The following is a 10,684-nucleotide window of genomic DNA, read 5'->3' as shown; positions in this document are numbered from 1 at the left end:
CTTGGAATACACAGAACAAATCAATGCCCAGCTACCAGCATGGACACAGTGGACAGACATAACCACATATTTACAGACATTCAAAGGGGATCTTGTCTGACTGAATTGAATTGGCCTTGATAGGATGTTCCTTTGCATTTTCCTCCTCCTGCTTTCATCATTCCCATGTGCTGTTTGATGTGCTGTTCCAATTCATTTTCTCTGAGGGATCTAGGTAAACATGATAAAATTATTATTTTGGTTGCTTTATTTTCTGTGCTTCACTTTCTGTGCTCCTCAGACCTGTCTGGCTGCAGCTGTGGGATCTGGAACCACCTCTCTGCCATATTACAAGATAGTGTAAATGTCACATGTTTTCCCTTAGAGATGATGAAAATTCCCCATGATTTACAGACACTGTTCAGTAATCATGTCCTGAGAGGATCATCAGGAACATACCTGTATAGACAGTCGAGATACAGCCTCCAATACAGATACACTAATTTTTAGAAGTGCAAAACAGAGCAAACCATGATTTTGTCGTGAGGAAACCCACTAGAACATCTCTGGCTTTCCCTGAGCACGGCTGGGTTACAGAAGGGCATGTGCCATGTCCTCCTCTGCCCTGGGGAAGGTAGTGGTGCCCTACCTGCCCTGAGGGCCTCCTGCCAGATGTTCTGACCTCTGGCTGCCCAAATCAGTTATTTATGGAACATGGCTGTGCTGGGAAACACTGATGAGTGCTGACTCAGGAGCCTCGTGGGGTCACGGGTGGCAGAGCCAAGGCAAAGCCCCACCTCCACACTCCTCACATTCCCAGTCTCCTGCTCCTTGGCACGCTGCTGCCAAGTTAGGCCCTTCTCTCAGCAGTTTCCAAATTAAGCTACCAAAAAAAAAAAAAAGGTCTTTGTTCTGCCAGGTTGAATGTCTTTAAAACCTCAAAATTATCCTGTGAAGCCAAATTATTTCCCAGACAAACCACCTTACCTGTGCTTCAAGTTAATAAATCCCCAAGTTTTGCACTGAGATAAATTATTGTGGTAGGTTTGAATTATTTCATGGGCACTTCATTTGTTGCTGTGCAAAGCTCCCCTCCGTGCTGCTCATGGGACAGCTGCCAAGTCTATTTTACAGCAGTGCCTGTGCTGCTGCAGTCACTCAGCTCACAGAGGGAGAATCCTACCGAACAAACCTATTTCCAGGGCTCTCACTTATGGCATTATCACTGAGGGTGACAACAGAGCAGAAATGACAGGGCACACTCGTCTCCATCTGACACAGACCCAGAGGATTTACTCCGGGGAGAGCCAAGGTGTGTGATGGCACCACAGGTACTCACCTGTCCTTGCCTTTAGCACAGTTGCCCAAAACCAGGATTGTAAATCCAAGACAAACTCATAATTTCAGGAAAAATATTCTAAGTTCTATTAAGCAAGGTCAGCTGCCTTGTGTTTTTTCCCCCTGTTGCAACAACAATTTGCAAACTGAAATCTTTGGTGTTAAATAAAGGAATATTCTCTGTCATGCCCAAGGAATATGAAAACTGCTTCTAAGACATGATCAGAGAACAAGAAAAACTAAACATGAGAGCAAAACTGAAACAGTCAATATAAAAGTATGTGAATATGTTGCAGAGTTTTCCTTAATTCCTGTATTTATTAGGCATAAAGCAACCCTAACCCAGACGCGAAAGGGGACACGTCCTGGAGTGCCATCCCATGTTCAGGACAGCAGCCTCTCCCAGTACTCCCAATGCCCCCATCCCTGCCGAGCAGCGGGCAGGCCGGTTATCCTGCCGGGAAACACCAGAGGACAGCATTGCCTTTTGCTGGAGCGTTGCTGGGACCCACCGGAGTGATCCAACCAGGGGAGCTGCAGAGGATTTGGGAACGCAGGGAAAGCCATCACCCTAAACCCAGGGAAGATGCTCACAGAAAGTGGTGACTACATGAGGATACTGAGACAGGTATCAAAGAGCAGCACAAAACTTTTTAAAGTGGATGTACAGAACAAGATTTATAAGATGAAAATTTACAGGCATTACCTGATTACCCAAAAAACTGTTCATGAATATTGGAGGGAAAAAAACATTGATACCATGGCAATTAATGACAAAAAAATAAAATTAAGAACATCTCCAGTGTTTTTATTCTCTCCTTCACACAACCACATACTTCCCTGTTTCAGAAATGATTTGCCAATTAATTGTCCCCAATAGGGTTTGCATTATTTGCATATTGTAAAGTATGACAAATAAAGCATGTATTCCATGTTTTGTATGCAAATGCAAAGCAATATAATGTATATTTATACACAGTTATTTATCCTACTGCATGTACTAGAAATGAAAAATTAAGTTACCTGCAGGATTTATATACAAAATAACAACAGTCCGTTGTTATTCTGTATATAAAATCCTATTGCTCTTCAATAGAAAGAATCTGGACATTCAAGGGTACAATTGCAAAAATAATAACACAAAAGGTAGTAAATAAGACACCATAAAAGCTTGATAGTGCTTTTTAATTTTGGAGAAAAAATATTTTCAATAATAGAAAATACAAAAGTTGGTTTGTATTCCATATACTTATGTCTAAAATATCATTTATTAATCAAATACAGAACTGACAAAGATGCACATTAAACTGCTTTTATATTTTTCAGTAGAAATATAGAGTTTTCCAGCACTTGCACAATCCTTATCAGACACCACTGAGGCTTGGTCACCTGCAAAGAGGAGATGCCTGAGAGCAGAGCTGTTCTCCCCTGTTCCAATAAAATCCTGGACTGCACCTATATGTTTGTCAGCAAGAAATTCTTCTTTTTCATCTTTTTGTATTTTATCATTCCTTCTTTCAGTTTCTGAGCTCTTGGCTCGTTGCCTTCCCTTGGCCACTCTCCTGACAGATCCACACTCGACTGTAACAGTTCACGCAAGTTCAGCTTCTCAACAGGAGGCATTTCCATGGAATGAAAGGGAATTGCTGCAGTCCTGTGGACCAACTAAATTAATTGGGTTTTAAGGAAAACACAGTGTTCAGAGTGTCAATCGGTCCAACAAAAATGGGATCCACTGGTCTGTTTTCTTTTAGTACTTATTTTAATCTCAAGAATTTTTCACAAAGCAATCTGTGTTCTGAAAGAAACCAACAATCTATTGATGCATGTGAGCAGAATAGTGCCTTCCTTCTGATTGATAATTAATGGATCTCACGATTAATGGAGCTCATCGTTCTGCAAACCTTTCACCTGGATTTTTAGCCATCCCACAATGTAGAAGCTGATCCACCTTGACAATCATTTTTATTAAGTGCTTAATCCTTCTGATTCATGCCAAGTCTGAGAGTCTTGTGTCCTCCACATCCTGCAGAAATGAAGGTCTCAAAACTGTGTCCACCACAGTCCCTAGCAAGGTTTAAATGTGTCACACCCACCGTAAAATGATGGAATTTTGAAACAGAGGAGGACATGACAACGGAAAATCCCAGCTCTGTGCTGGGATCTCTACTTTGAGCTAAAAATAGACTGGAAGCTAAGACTGACATAATGCATGTGCATATAAGGACTGAGTTGGGGCTGTATATAACCATAACTACTTCTCTCACTTCATTTGCCTGCAGCATTTATAGCCTGCCAGTGCAGACTGGGGTATAAATAAGTATTACATGAGATGTGTATGACTGAGTAAAAGACAGTTCTCTGCATGATAACTAGGAGTTAAAAATAAGTTCCATGCATCAGACGAAACAAAAAGGCAAAGCAAACAGCTACAATAATCATTAACATACTACAAGGGCCCAAATGGAATCTGTGAGTCAAAACAAGAGTGATCTTTTAACGCAATCAATTTAAATTTCAAGGCCAGGCTGGACAGGCTTGGAGCCACCTGGTCTAAAGGAAGGTGTCCCTGACAATGCAGGAATGAGATGAGCTTTCAGGTCGCTTCCAACCCAAACCCTTCTGTCATTCTGTGATTCTAAATATGTGATGTAATGCAATATAATGATGACAACCAAGGTACTGATGACTTTTGCACGCCTTGCATTTCATCCCAGCCGGCATCTCAGGTTAACAAACTTAGTATTATCTCAAATTACACCTTTGTAGGTACTAATTGTCACACACAACTGAGCTCTCTCAGTGATCTTTCATATCTGCCTGCTGATGATTCATTCTAGGGTACATCACTGTGCTCCAAAGCTTGACTTTTACCTACTCGGAACTGTGTTTGTGTACAGAATTACTCAGGTACCCACAGCAGGGCTCAGCTCACCAATAGGTGACCACCACAGAACTCACTCACTTTTCAGGTAGGTCTGTGCCCCAGCTCTGCTGCTGCCCCATGCACCAACAGCTGAACCTGTCTCAGCTCACCCATGTGGTGTCCAGAGATCACAATGTACACAGAGGTTTGGCTTTATCCAAACTATGGACTCAGTATGTTCCTTGGATCCTGGAGCAGAAACACACTGGATTCCATCTCCCTACTCTGCTCACATTTGGGAGCAGGAGCAGCATTCCCAGGCACATTCCATTACTCTCCCTGCACGCAGTGTGTAGCTACTACTTCTTACCCAGCTCCCATCCAACACAAACAGATGGGCCACGTGGGAGGGAGCAGAAAACTCTTGCCTGTTACAGAAGGTTCCCAAACCTCATGTGCATGCCCACAGATTCTAAATATTAAGACCATGGGATTATTGTTCTTTAAATATACCACCATTAAATAAACTACCATTAAATGTGATCACAGAACTAAGTTACAGTGCTGCTCCAGAGCATCATTTATACCTGCTTTGTCACTCCAACTGGGTTTGAGTCAAGCAGAACAGAACGTGACTCCACGTTCTTGTGCAGACAAAACTCAGCAGGAACTCTTTTGATTTGCTGTTTTGAAGAATACTAACCAAATCCTCCATGTTTTCAAGGTTGTGTACCGCTGAAGGGGAGTTAAAACCTAAAATCACTAACTAGAGTGTTTCAAGTATGTTATATGTTTATTTGGAAAGGATGGATGTAACAAATGATAAGGGAGATTGGGAAAACAGCTGTAATAAGCCACTTTACTACAAAAACAACACACACTTGTCAACTCTACTCTGCTCATTTCCAAACCAAACTTCCCCTCCACACAGTAACATAAACCAGACATGCTTTTGCTACTACCCTAATTTTTTATTTTATGTAACAATTAACAATGCTAAAAATAAATGAATTTCCAAATTGCAAAGAGGAGAATTACTATCAGTAAGCACAGTGGGAATGGGTACTCTGCTGAGTCTTGAATCATTTGCTCACTAAAATGCCACTGGAATGGAAGAGAAAGCTCAGTGTAATTGGACTGAAGATTCCACAATAAGGATTTGTCACCAAAACACTTTGAGAGTCTATAAAAGGAGTAATTTTGAATATCCAAGAGTCACACAAGTTCTCATTGAAAATTAAATGTTTGCATTTTATTCCCACTCCAAGGTGTTTTCCTTATTTTGATTCTAACCATTATTCTGCAGTTGCTGGAAATACTGAGTGCATACCTATCCTTGGCTTTAGGGCCAGGTTCAGGAAAAGAAATCACCTCAGCTACGTCAGGCACAAGTGAAACCAAGAGCTTCTTTCCCTTTTGTTTTGGCATTCCTTGTACACGGCAGTAGTTTCATCAGGAAATGTGACAGATTCTGCAGAAAGTATAGCAGAAAATAAGTTAAAAAACTTGTGTATGTTCCAGCATTGAAATGCCAATATTTGCCAACACCCCTGAAACACTTAATGAAACTCCCCATCTCCACAAACACTGACTGCCTCCTAGGGAAAGGAACCTCTGATTTATATCCATAGTGATTAACAATGACCTGTGCTGATTCACAGAATCATGGACTAGTTTGTGTTGGAAGGTACTTTAAAGCTCATCCAGTCCCACCCCCTGCCATGGGCAGGGACACCTTCCACTAGACCAGGTTGATCCAAGCCCCATCCAACCTGGCCTTGGACACTTCCAGGGATGGGGCAGCCACAGCTTCTCTGGGCAACCTGTGCCAGGGCCTCACCACCCTCACAGCCAAGAATTCTCTCCCAATCTCCCATCTATCCCTGCCCTCTGGCACTGGGAAGCCATTCACTGTGTCCTGTCACTCCAGGCCCTTACTCAAAGTCCCTCTCCAGCTCTCTTGGAGCCCCTTTGGGCACTGCAGCATGGACAATTCTGTGAAATAGAGAATTTTGAAGTTCTAGCTCTATCATTAATGCTACATTAAAAAAATCAAACTATAACTGGACTTCTAAAACAGGAAAATGCTTTTAAAAGCACAATAGTGCATCTTGAAAGGCCTATTTAACATGTCACTGCTTTCCTTCCTGGAAAACTCTGTCAGTGTTTCCAGATGATGAATTCCCACTTATTCTGCTGTGGCTGGAGGAAGGTATGAGAAAAACAACCTGCAGCCAAGTGCTGGGCTGGCATCCCGCCTCTCCCAGTCCACTTCAGTCTGACCTACAGCAGTTCCCATCTCTCATGAGCCTTGGTGAGGGAGGTATCAATGTCTGTGATGGGCTCACAGAGTTTTTGGTCTGAAACAGCCTTGATTTAGGCCTTCTGAGAAAACAATTCAACTTGCCAACCCACTGAACTACTTAAATCTCTAATATGCCGTGTGAATCTGTCTGCAGATCTCATCCAATGCAGTGCTCCTGCAAGTGAAAAAGCCAAGCCAGGAGGGTCATACAGATGGGATCTCAGTCTGGAATTCCACTTGAGATCCTGAGAAATTAAATGTCAAGTAAGCAGTTTTTTGCATACTGTGCATGCTAAAATAGATGTCCACTAAAACAGAAAAAATGATAGAAACATGAAGCACTGCTAAGGAAGATAAAACATGGCTACACAGAAAAATACACTGCTCACTCTCAGGTCATGTCAAAGTGTGGTGAAACTTGAAGGTAAATAGTGATCATTAAGCAACACTACTGGGACATAATTTGTCTCAGAACAAGAATTAAAACCAAGGGCTTAAAATACAAAGACAACAATCATGTGACATTCCTTTAATGACACCACACATGGAACTTAGATTTATTAAAAAGAGTCATCTGTACATCAGTATTTTGACCTCATTTTCAGTCTCATGGTATTTTGAGCTGATATTTTTGTATTTTAATATTTCACCATACTGCTTAGCATTTTAAGCGGCTCATTTATATCCTGAATTTACTGTGTTCCCTTTAATGATATCACATTTTAACACCCCTAATTCCAGTCTGATGCTAATGGTACCCACAGTAATTAGCCTTCATTATAGGAAAGCTTAAGTATGAGAAGAGGCATTCTGTGGGAATTTGCCCAGTATTTCTATTATTAATGACTTCTGGAATCCATCAGACCATAAATAATGCATCTTTCCTTCTCTGCTGACAACTTCTTAATTTTACGCTCCTAATGTAAATTTATAACTGCAATACTGGGGGGAAAATAGAAAGTGTGAGAAAGAGCAAATCATGCTTGTCTGAAGAATATGAGCTTAAACACCATATGAAAACACAGAAAACTTTCTCAGGCTTCTGGTGTGTGGATATACAGTTTCAAGCAGTTTGTAAAAATTACTTATGGTACCTTTATAGTGCACTAAACTGTTTTTTTAAAGTAGGTCTATGCATGAGGTTGTACACAAATGTGATGATTATGTCCCATGACACACAGGCAGACAGAAGGAATTTCCTCCACATGTATCAGCCAGGTATTGTATTTACATTTTTCTCCCCCCAGTCTTCTGCTAATTGTCTTCTTTCATTTCCTAATATCCTAATTTCCCCTATATCCCCTCTAAAATATCTCCTCCCTGTACACATTCCTCTCTGCTGTTTGGGTGAAGTGCTTGCCATGCACACAGTGATTCCTCGTCCCAACACAGCCATTCCTCATCCCAATAAAACAGCCCAACCTTCTGCTCATGTTTCTTCTCTTCTGACTCCAAAGAACAGCCTCTGCTGAAAACTTTGTCTTCTGCCTCTCTAACCACATTCCCTGGAATTAATGCTTCTTCCTCTCACATAAACACAACCTCTCCTTCTCCACTCAGGGCTTTGAGATTCGCAGATTGATTTTTTACCACAACATTGGGGTGTTTCTGTTTTCTCATTTCTCCCAGCCCCAAGTCTTTTAACACGTTTTTTTTAGTTTGATTTTTAACATTTTTGACTGTTTCTCTAGGCAAATGATTTGCCCCATTCGAGCTTAGTCCAGACAAAACGAACTTTGTCACCACAGCTCAGCTAATCAGTGCAACCCCCCCCACTCACAAGTGAATGGAATCTGTTGATAAATCAATTTTTTTATGCTACATTAATTTTTTTCATATGAAAGAAAAGGAGTTGAAGTTTTTAATTCGAGTTTTCCATCTTCTCTTTCTAGGTCATTATTCTGACTTTGTACTGCTTCTGAAATCCTTAGGTCTATGTTGCTTCTCAGTCCCAGCATCATCCATAGCTGTTCTTGCCCAGGGAAACAAGGAGTCACAAGCATCTCACAGGCAGAAGTAGGTGCAGCACAGGTGATCCAGGTAAAAAGAATGTGACAGGTCAGGTGGCAGTCACCTCTCATGTCCTGCTCACTGCCTGGTGAGAAGGGAGCACAGTGCCAATGGTTCACAATCTATTTCAGAAATCAGATTTCTGGTGGTTATAAACATATATAAATTATGTTTCATAGCAGTGAAATAAAAGTAGCAATTTTCCCTTCCTAATTAGATTTGCAGAATTAAATAATACTTTCAGTCAGTTTTGATTCAAACAAAAGCACAACAGCTGAAAGCTGGTAAATCTTTAAGAAAATAAATGTACCAAGCCTTTAAGAGAAAGGTAATATCATACTTTGTCCTGATATTTATTTTAAATGGACATATGGTTTATAATGATGTATTTTGGAAGCACTGAACCAAAAGCCACATGGACAATCTGAATCCAGTTAATCAGGATATATTTTCCATACTGAAGTGCTGGAGTCACTGTAAATCTCCATTCCCAGCTTGACTGTACAGTCCAACCTGCCTCACCTTCAACAGGTTGGCTGCTTAAAGACCTGCCTCTGTCTGTCTGCCCTCCTCATTCCAGTATAAAATACTGTATTTGCTCTTTTTGGATGTTTCTGTAAAACCTCCCTTGCGGAAATGACAAATACATTGCTAATGGCACAGCTCCTTGGTTCTAAATTACCGGTAATTAAAGCTGAAAGGAATGTTACAAAACAAATCTTACAGCGTAATTAGCAGCTCCATTTGACACTACTTCCTTAGAAATGTCAGCTCCAGCAATATTGACAAGGTACACTTGAAAAGAAGAAATGAAACCCATCATGAGAGGAACTGCAGGCCAGGAGCAGCCGACAGGGGACTGGGGGGGGCTCTGGGATAACAGAGTGGAAAGACGTTTTTCCAGGCATCCCAATGGGAACAACTGCTGGATCCTTCTGGGCCATTCTCTTGGAAGAGAGACCTGAGACCCAAGTGCAAAAGGATTCCTCACATTAAGGAGATGGTACATACAACCTGCTGCATGTAAAGCTACACCACAGCTACACTGAGAATGTACTGGGACGTCCAGTTACCACCATGGGACATGGATTTGTCCCAGTTTCACTGAAATGAAGAACAAATGTCCCTAAAACTCATTTATTTTCAGTATCATTCTGATTTCTCATTGTTTACCTGTTGTGGTATTGTTTGGGGGTTTTTTTGTGGTTTTTGTTGTTGTTGTTGTTGTTGTTGTTGTTTTGTTTATTTGTTTATTGGTTTTTGTTTAATCAGCCCCAGGGGAAGAGCTGACTGGTAATTCACCAGTACTGTAAGAAAAACTGAGTTTTCCCATCACAGCACCAACAAAGTTACTTACCTGAGCTAAGGAAAATTCAGCTCAAATCTCAAATCCATTCAGAACTTATTCCCTCATAGGCCATAGCCAGAACTAGAACTCTGAATTTTTAATCAGAATTATTACTTTGAAGTCTGCTAAAGTTGAACTCAATCTGAGAGGCAGCAAAACCCAGAAATGGCTGAGTCATTATCCTGAAATTGCAACTGAGGGGATATAGAGAAACTGAACAGGAATACTACTGGAAAACGACTTGTTGAAATGTCTGGGGAAATATTTAGAGGGAAGTTTAACTGCACTGCCAGTATACCACATGCTGGCTGCAGAACAGGCATTTTATTTTACTGTACATTAAGTTTATGAGGGAACAACATGGAATCAGCCTCCAATGTCTCACAGAATCATAAAATGGCCTGGGTTGGAAGGAACTTGAAAGCCCGTCCTGTTCCACCCCCTGCCATGGGCAGGGACACCTTCCACTAGACCAGGTTGCTCCAAGCCCTGTCCAAGCTGACCTTGGACACTTCCAGGAGTGGGGCAGCATCAGCTTCTCTGTGCCAGGGCCCTGTGCCAGGGCCTCACCACCCTCACAGGGGACAGTTCCTTCCCAATCTCCCATCTAACTCTGCCTTCTGGCAGTGGGAAGCCACTCCCCTTGTCCTGTCACTACGTGCTCTTGTAATAAGACCAGGAGTTCTGAGGAGAGGTCAGGAAAGAGGAATTACCTGGGACCACATAGCAATGGAAATATCCCAGGGAGGAAAACTGGCCAAGAAATGTCTGAAAGGGAGAATTTGCCTACAAACCAAAAATCCACCAGCCCAGCAGTGCCGTACACGTACTTATGGCA

This window comes from Chiroxiphia lanceolata, chromosome 8 (genome assembly GCF_009829145.1).
Source record: "Chiroxiphia lanceolata isolate bChiLan1 chromosome 8, bChiLan1.pri, whole genome shotgun sequence".
NCBI classification, from domain to species: Eukaryota; Metazoa; Chordata; class Aves; order Passeriformes; family Pipridae; genus Chiroxiphia; species Chiroxiphia lanceolata.
Note: the sequence above shows the minus strand (reverse complement) of the source record.